The 21,293-nt window shown below is 35.1% G+C and overlaps 1 protein-coding gene across 11 annotated transcripts in view; it reads left to right on the top strand.

Moving 5' to 3' along the window:
* The window catches only part of LOC124946400 (fat-like cadherin-related tumor suppressor homolog), a 298,435-nt gene that overhangs the window by 90,762 nt on the left and 186,380 nt on the right, over positions 1–21,293 (top strand). Inside the window, exon 1 of one of the 11 annotated variants that reach the window (XM_047487031.1) lies at positions 278–296. The exons of the other annotated variants lie outside the window; for them this stretch is intronic. The gene's annotated coding sequence lies outside the window, so the exon portion shown is untranslated. Of the gene's footprint in view, positions 1–277; positions 297–21,293 lie in introns of those variants that run through there. 11 annotated transcript variants of the gene reach the window in all.

Genomic DNA, 21,293 nt, shown 5'->3' with positions numbered 1-21,293 from the left:
TGATGAACGGCCAACTGAAAAGTTGACGCGAACGCGCCGGTGATGCAGCTTGGACTCGGTTCTCTCTATGTCAAGTTGAACTGGCGTGAAGTTTTTGAGGAAAAGAAGACGATGAATCATTCTCCAGAAGCGCGATACAGAGAAAAAGAAAGAAAAAGAACGAAAGAGAGAGAGAGAGAGAGAGAGAGAGAGAGAAAGAGAGAGAAAGAGAGGGTGTGTTCGACGTTGGTCGACCGTGATACGGTCCTTTGCCATCTGAATTTCTTATTAGATTTCGAGTTTCACGACTTGATTACGTAAGTTGAAGCTCTGGCCGTTGATATTTTTGTTTGCGACTTAACGCGAACTATGTTGAAATGCTTGAAAGAATTTTTATCCCGTTTTTTCTTTCTTATATCATTTTTATTTCTATAAACTCATCAAATAGGTTTTGCAATACACTACGTGCTCCAGCTAGAGTTCATTTTAACGGTGATAAGAAGTTTTGTTAAAAGATGTTGAAAATAATAAAGACAGTCCAAACAACAACAACAACAACAACAACAACGCAAGAATGGAAAACTGTGGACACAAGGATAGAATATACCAGTGAGAGCGAGTTTTTGCGCGTACGAGTAGCTACGGCGTGCTTTCGCAAGCGAAAGAAGGAATCCTTTCTCCGGCATGGCTGGTAATTACCAGCCTTTGGGCTTTCCTTTGTGTCGTTGCCGCCGACCAAGAGGACGCTTGCACGACCGAGTAAAGCGGCTAGTTTCTCTCTCTCTCTCTCTCTCTCTCTCTCTCTCTATCTTTCTCTCTTTTTGTTTCTCTTTCTCTCGAAGGACGCGAAGAGATAACGGCGATAGTCCGAGAACGTGTTCCTGTTCTCGAGGAAGACGAATTTCCAAGGATTTCTTCGTCTTTTTTTTTTTTCTTTTTTCTTCTTTTTCTTTCCTTCTCGAAGAGAGAAGAGAAGAAGAAAGAAAAATTTTTCGTCGCTCTACTCCGAAAGACGCGTCAGTTTCAAGACCGCATCGTGATAATGAAATTTATGGTAACGAAGCGTGATCTCGAGATTTGATTTTTTTTTCTTTTTCTTTTTCTTTTTCTTTTTCTTTTTCTTTTTAAAAAGTTGCCAGAGATTTTGAGAACGCGAGCATGAAGTTAATTTATGTAGTCGTTAGTGACTTCATACGGTTGTTTTACGATTTCTAAAAAAAAATATCATGAAACCATCTTTGAAATTATTTTCATTGGTTATTTTTTCCTTTGATCAATATCACAAGTTATCCCTTCTAATCGTCTTTTCGTTTTCTCTCGTTCGATTGAAAATTCTCTTGCGATTACGACATATCCTTCTCCTTCGAACTAATTATCAGAGTATACAGTATATATGTTGTATTATCGAACTAAAAGTTAAACGTTAAGATCTTGAAGATCTTTCGTTGAAGAATTCCTTTCGAGCTCATCTCGATATTTAGGTCGAGAGAGGAGTGCCGCATCTTTCGTGGTGAATGGCGCGGCGCGACGCGGCGTTGAAAAGTCCGAAGAAGAAACAGAAAAGAAGATTGAGGGAGGATGGGAGAGATAAAAGAAAAGTCAATCGGAGTGAACGCGAGCGGAGTTAATTAGATATCTGTGAAATAATACTATCGTTCAGTGAGTACAACCACAGCGCTTTGTACGGTTTTAAAGCTACGACTCCATTGTTCGCACCGATAACGAGTAATAATTCATTGGACGTGCCGTTGTAATATACATATACATATACACACATATATAAACTTGAACGCTTATTTTGCATGTACACATATTTATATAGCTATATGTAAGTCTATGTATATATATATATATATATGTGTGTGTGTATGTGCGTGTGTGCACATTTATATATCATCAGTTTATAACGGAATAAAAGAGGTCCGGCACATAAGAGAGATCTCTGGCATTTTGTTTCGCCCTCACTACAACTCTTTCGTCGAGAGAGGAAAAAGATCGATTGACATTTCGGTCCTCCTGGCGAAACTTCGAGAACGCGTTTATATCGATTTCATCGATTGTGCAAATCCAATATCGTGACTTGGAAATTCTCAAAGGGGGTGTGAAAATATTTCGCGTTACTAAACGTAGATGAGAGAAGTGTAGGTGAGTAAAAGGAAGGAACAATACCGACCGCGAGAGATCTACTCTCAACATTCGTCGTTCATCGCGACTTTCGAATCGTGTAAGCGCTTAGTTTCCAAGATGTAAATTATTATTATTATCCTTTGTAGAAACGATACGAGAATCGATGATCCGGAGAAAAATTATCCGGCTTCGTGAACGCGTTCTTTATATGTTTTTGATTTTTTTTTAACTCTGGAGAAAATGAAAGTCAGGCATGATTATAAAATTCGAATTTCGTGAAGTTCATAGAAAGCGAAAATTGAAGAGTTTATTTCTTTTCATGATACAATTTTTGAATGTTTCTTGGTCTTTTTTTTTTCTTTTTTTTTATCGATGAAATAATCGATTGCTTATGCAAATATCTAAAATAATAAACGTCATGTTCCTTTCTCCGATATCGAATTTTACTATGGAAAATTAAAAAAAAAAAAAAAATCAATCTAATCGTGTATATCGTATAAAATAAATGCTCACGTTCGAATACGAAAGACGATTGCACAACGAGTTTCTACTGTGTCGTTACGAAATGAAACTGCTGCGTGTGTGGTTCCTGCGTGCGATATGCGTTTACATTTACGAGGCGAGAATAGTTGCAAGGAATGTAACTAACAAGATGAAATGCGCTATTAAACTCTTCAAGGTGTTAGTCTATAAGAAAAGTTTTGCATACGAACAACTTATCGGCATACATACGATCGATTTGTAATTCGTTTCAGTCGTTTTTAAAGTAATAAAATGACGGATATCACATATGCTCTTTCCCATAAACATTACAGAGATTAACCATTAAGCGACATTACAAATTCGTTCGTATTCAATCATGACACGTGAACTGTTAATAAGGCTAATTTTCGCTCGTATGAAATTTGGATAATAAAACGAGTTCGAGCTTTTTATTTTTGACTAATAATCAAGATTACCTATATAATAATGTTACATTATATGGAACAAATGGAAATGTAATTAATTCGTTAGTCTCATCATTAGGTATATATAATATTCAAAATATACGTTACAATATCATTCTCCATTAATTATTGTCTCTAATTAATTCATTTTCTGATTATATATACTAATAGTTAAATATAATATATTTAAAACTGTTAATACATGATTTGATGTAACAATCGAATTATAAATATTAAAAATTCAAGACGTTTCTAATTTATTTTCTATTCAAATAGATTAGAAAATACGACGGGAGAGACGGTAATAATAAAGACCTCCATGTTCGACGTTCTTTTCTCTCTCTCTCTCTCTCTCTCTCTCTCTCTCTCTCTCTCTCTTTCTTTCTTTCTTTTTGAACTTTTACGTTCCAATCAGGATTGATTGAAGGACGTAAAAGAATAGATAAAACGGTATCAAGGGATAACGGTGCTCGAATCTTTCACGAATACGAGATCTTACTCGGAGGCTTTAACAAAGAGCGAGAAACGTTAACGAGTGAAGCCTCTTCTTTTCCCTTTGTTTTTTCATTTTCTGTACTTTTTCCTTTTTCTTTCTTTCTTTTTTGTTTTTTCTCTTTTTCTTTTTTTACTCAAGAGATTTCGTCGTACCTCTCGCTGTTTGCAGCTCTTTCTCGTAAGACCTTTCTCTTAGTCTTTTCTTTCTTCTCACCGACTTCTCCTCTCTCTTCCCTCCTCTCGTATTCGTTAGCATCGTTCGTCTTAGGACTAGACTAAGCCGGTTAGCGCGGTTCGTTGCAGACGTTCTTGGATTCGGCTTTTGCGTTCGACCCTTTCCTACTTGCTCCTTCCGCGATCACGAGGCGGAACAAGAAGACGGTGGGTTTAAAACGACTGTTCGGAATATCCTTCTCATTTGGAAATGAAATTTACGGATAGCAAAAAAGAGAGAGAGAGAGAGAGAGAGAGAGAGAGAGAGAGAGAGAGTGTACTTGAGATAAAAGCATTCAAACTCCTCCGGCAAAAGGTGCTCATCCCTTTATCAACATAGTTTCCCTCTTTTTCTCTTTATTTTTCTTTTCCACTTCTCATGTGACTTACAATTAGAAACAATGGAAACGGAACGGAGGATATTGTTTTTGTAAACTTTCTTCATGCTCTTTTGAACGTTACAAAGATCTTTGTCGATATAAAAATCGAAATGTCTACCGATCATACATTGTTATATTTTTATTCGTCATAAAACTAATATTATAAAATAAAACATAAATGAAATTCATAATGTAAGATTATAATTAAATATATCGATTCGTTGTTCGTTGTTCAATTTCACAATTAACGGTTTAATGTTTAATTTAATAAGTGATACTAAGGTAGATGAAAATAACGAAGGAAAATTGACACCGCTGCAACAACGGAGAGACATAGGAACGTTCACTTTGCTTGTTTAAGATATTTTCTCTCTTTTTTCTTTTTTTCTTTTTTTCTTTTTTTTTTTTTTTTTTTAAAGAAACACCTATTATTTCATTATCAATATCACGTCTATGGTTCGTATTTTATTTTTTGCATTTATCGACGTGTCGATACGTCTAACGTGGCTATTTTATAATCAACGTGAAAAGAAAACACGTTTTATCTAAGAAAATTTTTTTCTCCTAAAAAGTTATTACAAATCAATCACATTATACTACGTTCATTCTAAAAAGTCTCATTATTCTATAATAATAATTACTTCCTGATCGATTATTTTAAAGTCAGTTTTTTGCATGAACGCTGTACGCTTTTCGGTACGGTACTAGTAACGAACTAATAATTAAAAGAGTCCAAACAAAGATATGCGAGAAAGGAGAGAAGGTAAGAGAGAAAGAGAGAGAGAGAGAGAGAGAGACAGAGACAGAGAGAGAGAGAGAGAGTACTAGTTCAGTCGATGAGTGCAAGGGAAATACGAAGACCAGGGAGTTGCAACGTGATTTGCACCGGACTCGGGGTATACTCGATCAAGCACGGAAACTAATTTGAAGCGTCGATTCGAGGCACTCGGGCCGCATGAAAAACCGTGCTCCATGCACCGGCCGTTTCGCATTATTCGATATACCTCGCCGGTGTACGATAAATATCGTATTGCAACCGATCGTAAAGAGAGCGACTGAACGAGAGAGAGAAAGAAAGAGAGAAAGAGTGAGAGGAGGAGTAGATGGTAGAGAGTGCATGCCCCGCCGACACTCGTGCCACGCTATTTACACGACCGCATAGGATTTATCGCTCTTTCGATTGTCGCCCTACCTCCCCTACCTTTCCCTTCTCTTTTTCTCTCTCTCTCTCTCTCTCTCTTGTGCGCGCGCCTTTTTCTCTCTCGTGATAGTCAACTCCACCTTTTTTTCATTCCCCACGAAAATTGAAATATATTCCCGCAAACCTGGCGATTTTATCGTCCAATACGATCGACTCTTCGTCTTTTTTTTTTTCATTCTCTCTCTCTCTCTCTCTCTCTCTCTCTCTTTTTTTTCTTTTTTTTTTCTTTTCTTTTCTTTTCTTTTTTATTATATCTATCTTATCATAAATTAAAATAATTCTCATTCTTTCTCTTTCAATTGCATATAATATCTTTTATGTGTATCGTTTTTTATCTGTCCTATTTCATTATTCGTTCTTTATCAATGTTAATACGATTATATGTTAAAAATCTTTCTCTTCATTTCTCGCCCGTTAAAACGGATTTACATTTAATATTTGAAATTCAATGTTCGGTAGACTTGGAACTATGATGGGAAGCGAAGGAAACAAACGGAAAGAAATGTATAAAAGAAGACAAAGTGTGTATTGCGAAGCGTGCAACGATACGAGCTCAAGTTGCTCGCTCATTCGCTCCCGGCGAACGAACGAACGGACGAATGAACGAATGAACGTACGTACGAGCGAACGTGAGTGTCTGACCGAGCGACCAACCGGTTTTCGTTCGACGTATTCCACGCAAATTCCACCTTCTCGTATTCATCGAGTTTACGAATCCACTTCTTCGTGCATTTGCTCTGCACTTTGGCGACGATTCGATCGTCTAGTATATCGTCGATATATTCGTTTTACGTTCAATTGAATTCCGTCGAGAATAAACAAATCGTTTCGAACTTTTAAAACGAGTCTTTTGAGATTTCGGGAGCACGAGGAAGTAGCGAACTTTGGAAATGATTACGTCGTTTAAAAAAAAAAAAAAAAAAAAAAAAAAAAAAAAAAAAAAAAAAAAAAAAATTCTATTGAACGAAAAATTGGCAACATTTTAATGTGATCGTTTTTATCAAAAGAGCAAGAGCATCAACGTTCCTCTAAAAAAACGTTAATAGAATCGTTCTATAGAATCGTCGATACGATGAATCTCGATTTTTTTAGTGCATAGGTACGCCTATCTCTTTTTCTTCTTTTTTTTGTTCGTTTTTCTTTTTCTTTTTCTTTTTCTTTTTCTTTTTCTTTTTTTTTTTTTCTTAAACCATTCGATTCTTTTTGCGGACACCGTAGATCGTATTGTAAGATCGTTCAAAGGGAAAGAAGGATTTACGTGCGGTTCGTTGAGAGTTTCGGCGCGTACGTAACCGTCCGTACGAAGGAACGTTTTTACGGGCGTCTCTATTAATCCACTGAGGTACTATCAATTTTCCTTCGTGTAAAAAAGCTTGGCATAGAGGATGTTACCCGTACGAGCCGGCTCTCGGCACACCGCGAGAGTTCTCGTCTTCGTTGATTTTCATCGGTAAACTCGAAGAGAAACATCGATAGGCACTTGGTGCCTACAGCGCTCAACGAGAGTCTCGGCATCGTTTCTCTTGCGATTTTCTTTCGGAGGACGTTACAAGTACGCATATATGCGCACTAGAGAATATGGGACAATTAATTATCCTGTTTCGACTTTAACACAGGTTCTCGAGTCCATCGTACAAAGCGGAATTACAAAGGACAACTTTCATTAATCCATAAATTTGTAATTGCTACATCGTTTCTTACGGTGTATCGAAATTTTTTTTTAGTTAATCCATTGTATTTAGTTATAACATATCTATAATATATTTTGATATATGGAATATATTTAAGAAAAATATGATATACATACATTATAATATATCTAATATCTATTATTCTGAGAAGGGTTTGTCGAATCGGAGAAACAAGACTATCATCAATGAGATGATCCTAGCTTGTCCTACAACTTACAGCATGATTATGTGTATGTATGTGTGTATGTGTGTGTGAGAGAGAGAGAGAGAGAGAGAGAGAGAGAGAGAGAGAGAGAGAGAATGTATATGGAGCTTACGTGTAGGATGTATAGGCTGTGACAGCATCCGGTGATCAATGGGCACGCTGCGACAATATGCGTCCTTGCAGCATTACGTTATGCACTGCGCGATTCACGCACATCGCACACCGTCGACTGAATCCTCTGTGACACATCACCCACGCCTATATCTCACCTCTTACAACTATCATTCGTGAGAATGAAAATCCCTTTGCGTAAGATCTTGTGTGTCCTCTTTTAAGAAGATAAATTTGACCCACTTTCCCATAGACATCATCTTAACGTCTTTCGAAACAAGACGGTCTTGTCGATCTAATATTCCACAAGGATTACTTCGAGTATACTCATCTGTTTCACAAATGATGAATTCGTATTAGCGATGTGTTCTCAATGTTCGTTAAGCTCTCTCATCCTCGTTCGATAATCGACTCGACATGTAACGAATGATGTACACGATGGGTAACAACGAAATAGGAAAGCGTCGAGAGGCATACTCTTTCTCGATAAATCAAACGGAAATACGAGAGTAAAATAGATCATCCATGAACGTACAGGATTTATTTTCTTCTTCCTTTTGAAAGTCTTCGTTTCTTCCTTGGCGAGTATTTAGAATAGATACGAATAGTGAAGAAAGACGAAAGGAATCAAAGGAATGGGGAGAAAAAAAAGAGGGTAAGCTTGCCTCTGAGCGATGAGAAAGATGGAGAGCCGGAAAGAGTGACAGAGAAAGGTAGAGAAGAGATGGAGCATTGTCGTCGGCGATCGATAGAGAACGCGCACATAACGTGCTCACGGCGGACCACGAACAATACCAATGTAATAAACCGCTCCATTTACCTCCTCGTATACGCATACATTTTCCGCGTCAAGATAGCTTTTTAACAGAGGCGAAGGGGAACAAGGGAGTACGGGTATAACAACGTGCAAACGAGCCTTCGAGATTTACGTTAGTTTAGTACGATCTTTATGTCCTGGGATAAAATTACGACTGCGTGAAACTAAATAGAACGAACAGTCAAATTTTTACTATGACGATGTATCCTCGATTCCTGTTGTTCCTTAAGTTTATAACAAAAAAAAAAAGTATAACATAAAATATAACTGATAACTTATTCTAAAACTATTTTTGACAATTTCAATCGCATTTAGTTTTATATGTAACATATTTACGTCAAAGTAGGTATTAATATTTCTTCTTCTTCTTTTTTTTTTTTTTTTTTTTTTTTTTTTTTTTTTTCTGTTGCAGGTGAGAATCACAGATAATCGAACTTTCTCCACTGTTTTTTTGTTATTTATCAATTGAATCTCAATCATCAACCTTACTTACGTTTACATTAAATTTCTCATAGGAACGTCTTGCTTTGGATACTTTCTATTTACGAAGAGTATTCTATCGGAACTATACGCAAACGACGAGTAATGGATACGTTTATATGGTTGCTCGAGCATAGTCTACACGCGATAACCCACGCGGTTCCTTGTGGACACACTAGACACCGCGATGCGGAGGAGTAAGCTAACAGTTACGAGAGGACCACAACCTTTAGCTCGTTTGCGCAAAACCATCTCGAGTATCTTTACCGATATATCCAAGAGAGAGAGAGAGAGAGAGAGAGAGAGAGAGGGAGAATTGTAATGCCTCTTTGCGTTCCACAGTCCAAATACGAACGCTTGCCCTGTATCTGTTAGGCTAACAAACGTAATAACTTGATAAACGAATACAAGTAACCAAAATTTCTCACAATTTAGATCAAGATTAACGATTGGCAATCATTCTAAAATAACAAACATCTCGCTTTAGGACATCTTACATTGATAATTACATTCATCTAGATGCTATAACGATTTCGGACTACATCAGTTCTTCCTCTTTTTCTTAGATGTGATAGAAATTCATTGAATGTTTCTCTTCTTTGTTTTTTTTGTTTTTTGTTTTTTTTTTTTTTTTAATGATAATAACAGGCTGATCGTGTCGCTTATCAGTCGTCTAACTTTTATGGCCGACGATGGAACGACGATTTAATTAAGAAAATTCCGAAAGGCGGCAGTTATCCGACTATGGCGGGCTATCCTAGTAGTCGACGGTTGACTAGCTTTGCTGCAATAATTGCACTTTTACCATTTATCTCGTGATATCTTTAAGAACGTTTCTAATTAAACTACTTTCGATCGATTCTATCGTAGAACACGTAACGATCCGTGGACCGAGAATCGACGCTTGTTAAGATACGGTGTGGTAGTTAAATATATTAGGTTTAACGCTTTCAAGATCGCCGATATCGTAATGTATCTATGTATGTATGACTTTCGAAAGGAGACATTTGTCGTTTCACCTTAGACTTTATTCCCTTTGTATCGAATGAAAAGGAAATGGAACTGCGTGCTGTACGTTCGTCTTTCCGATCTAACTTCTTAGCTTTTTTTCCATGTTGAAAGACGAAAAAGAAAGAGGAAGATTCCTGCTAGGGGGAACAATAATGAGATTCATGGGTTCTTAAAATGAAAATTTCTTTCAGTGAAAAGGATACGCGGGATGAAGATCCAGGTATAGGAAACATTTTGTAGAAAGCCTAAACTCTACCTTTCAATAATTTAACTTTTTCTACTGTGATCTTTTCCGTAGTAATTCCGATTAAGTCAAATTTTAATAGCTTCATTAATGAGATGAGAACGTAATATTTCTAATTTATTTATAAGGAAATGTATGATAAGTAAGGGCTGATCGTTTCTCGATTTTTAATTGGATATAAGTATTATAGAAAGCAAAAAAAAAAAAAAAAAGAAAGAAAAGAAAAGAAAAGGAATAAGATTTCGCAAACTCGATTGTCGTAACCTTTTCAAAGTTTCTTAAATCCTGATTTGATTCTCTTTCCGAATGATCGTTAAGAGATTCATAAAAATTGACGAAGGGAACTTTCTTGCGGGCCATTAAGCGGATATCCATAAACCCTCGAAGCTCGCGGTAATTATACTAACTATCGTATTGTAATTCATTCAGGTGATTCAGAACTACTTCCTCGTGAATACGTTGAATGTCTCGGAAGCCGCACTCTAAAATCTTCCGAGTCACTGAAATATTTCTCTCTTTTCTTTTTCTTTTTCTCCTTCTTTCACCTTGCCTTTCCAACGAGAGAGAATCTTCTCTTTTCTTTTCTTTTTTTTTTCCTTTTTTATTACTTCCTTACTTCATCTTCTTCCTTCCTCGCTTCTTATTGTCTTGGCGGCGAATTAGCGATGAATTTAATAACGATTTCAATAGATACCAAAGTGAAAACGCATATTCGACGAATAATCGAATAAATATTCTCAATTGCCGACCCGACGTGCATTTTTTTTTTCCCCTTTCTTTTCTCCAATCTCATTTCCGTGAAAGAATTGGTTTTATCTTTTCTTTTCTCCTCTTTTCCGACGGAACGAAATACTCGCAGTAAAGCTGGAACTCTTCCTCTTCTTTAATTGAGCTTCGGCCTCTAATATCACGACCTTCCAGTTCATTCCAATGCTTGTTTCTGGTTAATGAATTCTGTCTGAAAGTTTCAACATTTTTTCGTATTTAATCGTTAATTTCATTGAAAAAAGAAAATAAAAAGTAAACAAAAAAGAAGTCGTTTCCTATTTCGCAGCTAACAGCGCATGTTTAACTAAATACCCGTTTTATTCCGCTGTTTAACTAAATACCTATTTCTTTTTTTCTTTTTTTCTTTTTTTCTTTTCTTTTTTCTTTTTTTTATTTCCTCAATGTTCTCTATCGTAATTGAGATAAAAATTTTTAAACAACGATAGAACGATGAAATGTTTCCGAACAAACAAGGCAAAACACTATATTGAACCATATTTAATACCGTCGTCCTTAGTAAAGCTATCGTTTTGTCACTAGACACTATTGTTTGACCAAACTTCTGGCACGCATTGAAGTTAGGGAAGGGTCTAAAAGAAGAGGTTGAAAGTAAAATGGACTACTCGCGAAAAAGAAAAAGAGAGAAAAAGACAGAGAAAGAGAGAGAGAGAGAGAGAGAGAGAGAGAGAGAGAGAGAGAAAAGGAGGGTAAACGAATGTTGATTAAATATGGACCCCCCTAAAGGCAGCTCTTTGGGGTTACAGGCCCTAACCATTGAGTGCAATTCGTGCATTGTGCACGGAATTTAAACTGGTAAATATTCAAGGCACGAGACAGCTGCCGTCATCCATGTGCTACACGTATACTATACGTCTTATCGTATCCCGAAAACAACTCGTTCGATGCTCGACGAGCCGAAGAAGACTGCTGCCGTTCTCCTGATGTTCGCTCTCCGAAGTCGCATCTTTCAGTGAGCAAAGGATCATCCAATAGTTTTGCTCGATCCCTTACGAATTTCTCCGCGATCACGTCCGCACGGCTTGTCTTACCAAAATTTATGCTAAACCACCAGAATGGGGCCTTCTGTTGGACGAACGGGAAGAGAGAAGGAGAGAGAGAGAGAGAGAGAGAGAGAGAGAGAGAGAGAGAGAGAGAGAGAGAGAGAGAGAGAGAGAGAGAGAGAGTTGGTTAGTTCGAGGTAGGATATCGATCTTCCACGAAGCTGGTTGTGGGCCATCAAAATTCAAATGTGGCGTGGGATTTCGTCGTAAAACATACGGCGATCGTGTCGGTTTCGTGGTTTTCTTACGTGAAGTTAAACGAATTCTTCGAATTATCGTTTTCAGATTCTATGAAAAATGAATGATTTTTTTTTTATCTTCTTTTAATCATTTAATTCGTGAAGTAATTTTATAAAAAGCTTCGAATGTTTCCAATTATTTTTGTATTTAGGTTGAAATAGATTTATTAAAGAAAATATAAATGATAAAATATTTATCTATAGTAGAAATTATTTAATATAGGTCAAAATTCTTTCTACGCTTCGATCTTATATATTCTAAAATAAGATATTTATTTTATCTTATTGAATTTATTACAAGAATTCTTCAAACACTCTTTTCTATGTGCACGATATATATTAGCATGCTTTATCGCAGAAAATCGTATCACAATAGCTTCCCCCGATATATCTCTCTTTTATGTTTGTCTTTCGCTCTTGTGTTGCGCGAACCTTCTCGCATAGCCTTTCAAAGGATCTGTATCTGAGAATATGTAATAAATATTCTCACCCAGGTCTACCTGCTCTCTTCTTCTTTTGATTCTCCAACACGAGGAACAAGACTTACGAGGAGTCCATCTGTAACACGGATACTTTCGACACTCGGTGAACGGTTCGAAAGAAGACGGTCGATAAAGAAGCGATTAACATAACAAGCTGCCGCTTATATACTTCGTAACAGTGCAAAGAGAACTATCGAGGCCATCGCGATAAAATGCAACGTGTACTCTCGACTTCTCTTTTCCGCTTACCGTCTCTCTTTCTTTCATCAGTTGGGTGTGAGCGAGACCACGAGGAAAGACAGACTTATATGAAAAGGCCACGAAGAATGAATTCTAATATTCTACTCATATCGTTCGGGATCACCTCAAAACGAACGATTCAACATTGAAATGGTATCTTTCAACGGAGCAACCCCGTGTTTTTCGCACGACAGATGATACTTGACACATGGTAAGATAACAAGATCTTGACTTCCTATCTCGATGACAAGATCTTGTCGGATTACTTCGTGAGTTGTGTGTCGAGAAATAATGATAAATTGTGAAATAGATAGATGTCGAACGAAGTAGATAAAAAACGCAGAGAAGAGCAATTGTTTGTTTGTTTAAGCTCTTAACTCTGCGTATAGTGTTTCTACGAAAAAAAGAAAGAAAAAAAAAATATATATATATATATATATATATTTTATTTACTTTCGATCGACGAATTGTTCAATTTCATTGGTCTTAAATGGAATGAATTTAGATGAATCAATGGCAGAAAGGGAAATAACAAAACATTCGTCATTTTGACGGAGATAAGCACATAAAATGCAACTTTCCACGATCATAATTCTTGTTATTATTGGATTCTCGTCACAATTGGGAAAAAATGGAAATGGGAGAGAAATTGAAAGCAATGGGCATCCATCGATGTGAACACTTAAAAATTGTCGATTAAATTCGCTTTATCGAGAATTAATAATCATCGACCAAAAATATCATTTGTTTTCACTTGGCTGGTATTGCCAAAGCTTTTTCCGTTTGATTTTTTTAGAAAAATGGTTTGAATCATTTGTAAAAATAGAAAGTTATATAAATATATATAATATATATAAACACATACGTGAACTTTGTGAAAATATTTATAATTATGGTAAACATGAATGAAACATTAAACGAATTAAGCAATCAAATAGAATTCGATCTTATAATGTAATTCTATAATAGATTTTATAATGTAATTCTATATTAATGGATAATTATCCTGTAGCCTGTCAAAAGGAAGATAATTACAAATTATTATGTTAATTATGGAATAATATTATAATTACGATTCATTGGAATACGAATAACTAGCTATCCTATTAATGATGTAATAATTTTTCAATCATGAATTCTTTGCTTCTTGTTGTTCATCTATTCTTTTATTCCTATCTCTAATAAGAATTTTTGATTTTTGGATCATGAATTTTTTTCCTTTTCTCATCTTTGTTCCTGAACATTTATCTCCGTTATTTCATCAGATTAATGAAACAAATCTCATATTTTTAATTTTTCCAGAATTTAACGATACGCGATCATAACACGCGAAAGAATATACGAAACAAAAATTGTATATTACGCACTTTTATTGTCTAATAGATAAATATGTCGAAAGGAAAAAAAGAAAAAATAATTCGGCCGTCAAATTAAATACTCAAAATAATCAAACCAATAATAAAATAATGCGTTATGCGCAAAACAAAAATATATATATATATATATATATATATATATATATATATATATATATCACTTGCGATCGTATACCGGGTAAAACAAAATAATCGTAAAAATATCTAATGGATAAAATTTTCCGAAACTGTAGGCCATTTAACAAATCCACATTATATTTGTCAACTCGTTGTAATTTCTATATTTGTATTTAATCGATAGAACAAAATCCGATTAAATCCTTTTGGTTTGAAAGCTTACCAAACCGATGGGGTGCATTGATCGAATAACAGATATGTGTTCCTATTTTTGTGAACATGTGGGTGTACATGCGAGATTATTGGAAGTTATAGAGGAATGGGTAAAAGAAGGAACGAAAAGAAGAGAGAAGAGATATCATTGATCCATGCTTCACGAGATATATTCTCCAATACATATACGTATAATATAATGTATTTGGTTTCCTTTGTCGGCATTCGACGACTACATTCCCTGCACCAAATTTTACTTTCGTTTCGAAGATCGGAATCGAAGAATAATGGGTGAGTTTTCGTGGAAAATAAGTTTAATTCCAAACCACAGGAATGTAATATTCCATTCCTCTTCTATTCTACGTCTATCTCTCTTTCTTTTCTCACTTTTCTCGCTTTCCTATCATCTTCTTAGCGCAGACTTTAACTTTCTCGTATGATCGCCGAAGAAGCCTACACATATTCGAGCTCCTCGCTATCGCCATCAAATTTATATTTCACTTCGTAAAGAACCAACAGGTGCCTGTTTGCTTGGCATCGAAGTAAAGTGTGTCTGTGGGTGTGTTCATGTGCGTGTACATGTGCGTACGTGTGTGCGAGAGAGAGAGAGAGAAACGCGAGTGCACAGAGTATACGCTCTCACACGATCGCAAGATGGCAATCATTATAAATAACTTAGCCGTAGCACGTCACTCCGGGGCACAATGCTGGGGCCTTTTATTGGAAGGAAAACGGTGACGATAAATAACATGGTAATAATAAATAGCTAGGAAAGTCGATGCTTGGTGAAAGAACGAAGAGAGAGAGAAAGGGGGGGGGAGGGGAAGAGGAATGTTATTTCCGTAGAACGGAACGAATCGACTAATACCTACTCTGGAGCGAACAATACGAGTAGGATTCAGTTTGTGAGCTTTCGAGAATAATGAAACTGGATCGATGGTCCAATCGAAACAATTCATTTGGGAAATCGCCGAAACTGTTGGCTTTTCGAACGCGAATTTTGATTTAGATTTTTAGGAGCCAATTCGAGAATGTAAAACTCGTATTTCTGAATAATCTCGTATTTTAGATTGGATAAAATTTCAACAAAGAAATTTTGCTTTCTTACATATTCAATAATATTTAGTATGGACATTGGTTTATTTTTATAGTATCTATTATATTCTTGAGAAATATACCGTAGCTTGTCACGGTTCATCGTTTAAGTCACGAATACGTTAGAATATCAAACATCATTCGTGATACTTTCAATGGGAAAATGTTCGACGTGCTGGGGAATCATTTAAAATTCTAAGAAAGCACTCGAGGCATTAAACGATAAACTATTCTAAATACTGCTCGGTATGACTTGAGAATAAACGACAGTTATTAAGAATAAGTAGACAGTTGTCCCCATATTATTAACGATAGAATTTTACGTTCAATCGGAAAGACGAGAAGCTCGTTTACAAAAGATAGTGGACGTATGTATGTATGTATGTATGTATGTATGTACAAAGAAATAAGGGTATGCTTATTTGAAAGAGAAGGTTTCATTGTATCTTGAAGTAGATGCTTATCCCGGTGTTTCGTTAACAAGCATGCACGCACCTGTATTTGTCTCGATGGGGTTTGTCGAGCACATATTCATCTTCCCCTCTACTCACAACTCTATTTTCGAGAGAGAGAGCAAAATTTTGCTGTGTTTCTCTTCCTAAAAAAAGAAAAAAAAAAAAAAAAAAAAAAAAAAAAAAAAAAAGAAAAAAAAGAGGAAAAGAAAGGAAAAAAAAATTGAAATTCTATCTATTGAGTTTTCGAAAGCAAACTGGTTTCATCTTTCCTTTTCTCTGAAAAAAATATTTTAAATAAACAATGTGTATATATTTGTTAAAACCTTTTATGAATGGATGACGGATTAGTAAGGTAAAAATTTTATTTTGCTTTTAAATTTTATTCGAAAGTCTTCATAACAAGTCAGCGCTAATTAAAATACGTCATTCGTTCGTTTTCATTTCTCTTAATGAAATTTATTATTATCACATCAAATAATACATATGTACATATCAGATGAATTGAATTGAAATAATTAAAAACATCGTTTATGAAATATTTTGAATGTGAATGATCATTGATATCAAAGAGAAATGAGGAGCCAAATGTAAACGATCATATTCCTTTTACGAGAAAGGATTTTAGGATTGGTTCTAACCATAAGAGGGTAAATTAAGAATTTAGATTAAGTTCGAGAAACTTTAAAGATTATCTTTTCCCAAATGATACGTAAATATGTTGAAGCTCTCACTTACACACACACATTACTTTGCTGGTACTTGTGATCTTTCTCTTTCATGTATAATATACATTGTAAATTAAACTTTTTACTGTTGGCTCACTCAAAATAATCGAATGTATAAAACAAACTTATATATGTATCTATCTGTCTATCTATCTATCTATTTATTTATTTTTTCTATATTGACGTCATGCATTCGAGCGAAATGACACGCCTCTTCTGCGGCTTCGAGGGACGAAATACGCATCCATTTACGTGCAAATTACTACGCGGTCTCGTATCGTTCTACGGAAGAGAGCGAACCTCTCGAATTGAATATACCGAGAATAGTTTCGCTACCGAAAGCTCGTTCCGGAAACCGAAATATATCTGGTCGACGAAGTCGCGTCGACGAGCGCGTGCGTGCACGTAGAAATAATTAAAGCTTCCCATTTGGGATCTCGGTAAATTTCACCTTTTTCCCGCATACCTTTCTCGAGGGATCTGTTATTATTTTATTTTCGTGAACGCAAAGATATTTTAAATGACTTTATTTGTGTTTACCAACACAAGTAAATATACGGATCAATAAATAGATTTCAATTTTATTTAACTTTATCATCAGATAACATATATGTAATATAATATAATATATAATGTATAATATCAGCTATATTTATTTGTATTGATGCATTGTTTATTTAAAAAACAACTTTTGTGAAATAGATAACTATGTGCATACGATATTCACGAATAGAAAGGTTCTTTGATCACCTTATATATACATACATATATATATATATATATATATATAAGTATGTATTATATTATGTATATATAAGGTGATCTTATATATGTATATATTTAACCTTCTGTTTGGCGCAAAATGTTGCGAATGAATTTTGATCATGATGGTGGTCTCGATTTGTGTTGCGATGGCCTATTATATAATCGTCTCGTGAGTGCGCTTAATGAGACAGATTCGCGTACATAAAATACTTGAGAGAGGAAATACCAAATATGCGAAGAAACTTGTCGGTGATGGTACTGTCGTTTTAGATCACCGTTTCTCGATACGGCGCGACCAAAATAGGCGCGCGCGCGCGAGTCACGTTCTTCCAGTTACCCTACTTGTACGCTCCTTTACGTCTTTTATGGCTTTTTAAAGCAATCAGGAAGAACGATCAAATGGAAACTTACATTAATGAAAAGAAAAAATAATAAGATAAAGATTGTTCACGCGTCAAACGATATTTTAATATAGTTTTTCGAACTATATATAATAAAGTTCAATGAAAATTCTACCTTGGCGCTTCGTAACTTGTTCTTCCATTTTTCTTTATTTTTCGTCATGAAAAAGAAGGATAATACTTTTCTATCGAGCAGTGCTCCATATTGGCACGTTGCAAAGATGAATATTCAAAAGTGGAAAGCTAAGTGGTAGCGAGAGTACATGCTGTTGCACGACTTTATAAACGCGATTGAGATGCTAACGATGTACTACTTTTTCAAAATATGAAACCCATAAATTGAGATATAAGTGGAGCTCTTGAATTTTTCTCTAAACGGTCTATGGTGAAATTTTGTGAAATTACTCTATTCCATTGCACTTTAAAACCAGAAATCCTTTTACGTGCGTTTCTATAACAGATGTTCTTTAAAAATCGAGAAATCTCATGGTCCAGCGAAGAAAAGAGAACGTGACTAGATGTTATCGTTATATTATCGATGTAATATCGTCGGCCATGTTTCCGGATTTACTTGCGATAAAATTTCAAGTTAGTGTTTGCAATTTACGACCTTGTCACTCGATAGCTATACCATCGAAAAAAATCAAGAAAATATCAACCGTTATGAAATATTGCTACTGTGATCGAAAAACTAAATTTAATGTCGTAGAACGACGAAACATATATATATATATATATATGTATAATGTATAATGTATATATATAGATATAATATATATATATATATATATATTATATAATGAAACCTATCGATGGAATAGATTAAGAACGAGTATATAGAAGCATCGATTTAACGCACGTTAAAATGTTGGACATGGAATATAAAGCCAGACGCATTTATAGTTGATAGAAGGTGCTGGATAGAAAGTGTCGCAGGAAGCCTTTCGTGAGCCGTCTTAACACGAATTCATTGGGGTGGAAAGACGAGGTTCACCTCTAAATCGTCTTCATGCTGGTCTTCCTAAACTTCGTAATCCCGTTATACATCCGTCAACTCTCTATCGTAAGATTTATTAAACTCTAAGCTGTAAAATATCTCGTATAAAATAAATGTAACAATTTCTTATGTCGGACTTTTTAATGGATATTTGAAAAATGGAATAATTTGAATTTTAATCAATATAATTTATTGATAATTAAATTAATAATGAGATTTAATAAGAAAAAAAAAAAAAAAAGAAAATTATTTTCAAACGATCTTCGAAGAACAATTTTATAAAAATAGAAAGTAGCCTTTATCCAGGTATAATGACAAAAAGAAAAGAAAATCTCTGATAATCTTGCGGGTAAATCTTCACTCGTTGTAGTATCTATCACAGTGCTCGTTCTAGCTTCGCGATGTTAATCTAGAATCGCGTGTTTCGTTGAAGTACGTAGTTTACCTAATCTCTGGGCGTGTTCCAGCTTCGTCCATCGTGGCTAGAGGATTTGTTAGTAGTGCGCGAGAAACCTCAGGAAAAAATAAATCTATCGTCCGTTTCCATGAATTCATTCCGTAGAATAAAGGGACTAGTTCGAGATGGTAAATCTAGTATCCTCTTTTGACCCTCTCGAATCAAAGCTTTATTTTTTTAAAGAGAATGTTTTTTCAGGTATATTCATAAAATGAATAAAACTGTCGGTGGGTCACTAAGATATATTCTCGTTTGATCTTGAAAGAAGATCTATTTGAACCCGAATAGAATCATATTACGTAGAGTTTCACGATGAATGCTTTCTCTGTAAAGCAAATAAATCCAACAAAGGACATTTGGAAGTAGTTTCGATTGAAATCGTATGTCAGGAAACATTTTTCACTTCATCATCTTTTATATATACCAGTAACAAGATTCGTTTGTAACAATACCTTCAATTTTTCGAATTTATTGGATCTCGTTAAAATCATGAATATAATTCCTAAATTATCTGTATATATATATATATATTTTTTTTTTGTTCAAATATTTTAATAGAATATTCGATAGTTGTAATAGGCATAAAAATAAAGAATTGTTCGATTTTGTTATAGGTTTCGGATAAAATATCTAATGATTTTTATTATTTTTCAATGATTAACGATTAAGAATTTCGTTGAAATTCAATGAAATAAAAGAAAATACGAATAGGAGAAAAAAAGAGAAATAGAGAAAGAGGGAGAAAAAAGAGGATAGTCGATGAAGTGTCGGAGATATTTCGAGGTACCGAGTTATGATAGCGATTACGTGGACTCACATAAATAGCCGAGCATGCGACACGATGCGTCAGTGGTCAAAGGCATATCTCTTGGATTGATTTAATCGCTGGCAGTCATTTGTCAAGGATGACGTCCGAATGCGGGCGGGTTTCTCTTCTCTCGAGCTGTACGGGTCGTTTCTGCGGTTATGGAAACGCTAAGCATTGAAGGTGATGCTTCATTTCTATGGATATCTTTTACATTGATATATCTCGGCTCAATTTCAATGCTCATTCTTTCAAATAACAGTTAAATTAAAAATAAAATTTATGCACGTTAAATTGCAACGAAAAAGAGAAAACCAAATTTTTATAACGTGAAATAAAATAATTAGTAAAATCGTAAAAGTCTCCTTTTTTTATTGGCGTGATCGATGAAAACGAGAAGTGAAAGGAGATCGGTATTTGCTGTTTGGTAGGATACTTTCGTGCTCGGGTTCAAAGGTCACGCTCTCCGGAGCGTATCGTATACGCGAACTTTACGAGCCAAGATAGGTCTCGTTCGTGTTAAAGGAAATACGGAAATGCGCAAGGTGGTCGCGCGTGGACCGGGTTATCGTTTCACGTTTCTCTCTTTCTTTGCTTTCTACTCGCCCGATCGCCGTGCCTAGAGATCTCGACCTAGTTGTAAATATCAAAAACAACGTTGAATTCGAGCCACACTCGAACCATATCCGTAAATACGAAAACGGAACGTTCTTCGTGGATTCACCGTAATTCTTTTGTACTATTTTTCACTTTTATTTCTTTTCACGAATCATTTACGATACGAAATGAAAATTTACATTCCATTTTCTTTTTGAGAGATCGATTAAATAAAAAAAAAAAAAAAGAAAAAAGAAAGAAATAATATCTATTTTCTCACGATACGTTCACGAAAATAATTTGAGTGCTTTAATTATGTGAAATGTAAATTTTCCATCAGACTTCTCACATTAATATAATCACATAATTATCTGAATGGTTCATAAATTACTTTTACAAGAAGAGACTCGATGCAATATGAGGATGAAGGTAATAAGCGTTAATGCATAAGTTTCGAAAATGAGTTCACTATAAAGTGTCTTGGAAAATAGATTCACACAATCTGACGAGTAAGCGTCATTTTACGTTACTTCTCGTCGCTTAAAACGCTTTGAGAATTTTGTTTCGAATAATCTAACCTGTCATACCATCCCTTTTCC

The sequence above is a fragment of the Vespa velutina genome, chromosome 2, assembly GCF_912470025.1.
Source record: "Vespa velutina chromosome 2, iVesVel2.1, whole genome shotgun sequence".
In the NCBI taxonomy this organism is placed as follows: domain Eukaryota; kingdom Metazoa; phylum Arthropoda; class Insecta; order Hymenoptera; family Vespidae; genus Vespa; species Vespa velutina.
The sequence above is the reverse complement of the archived record's forward strand: the minus strand, read 5'-3'. Positions and strand labels throughout refer to the sequence as shown.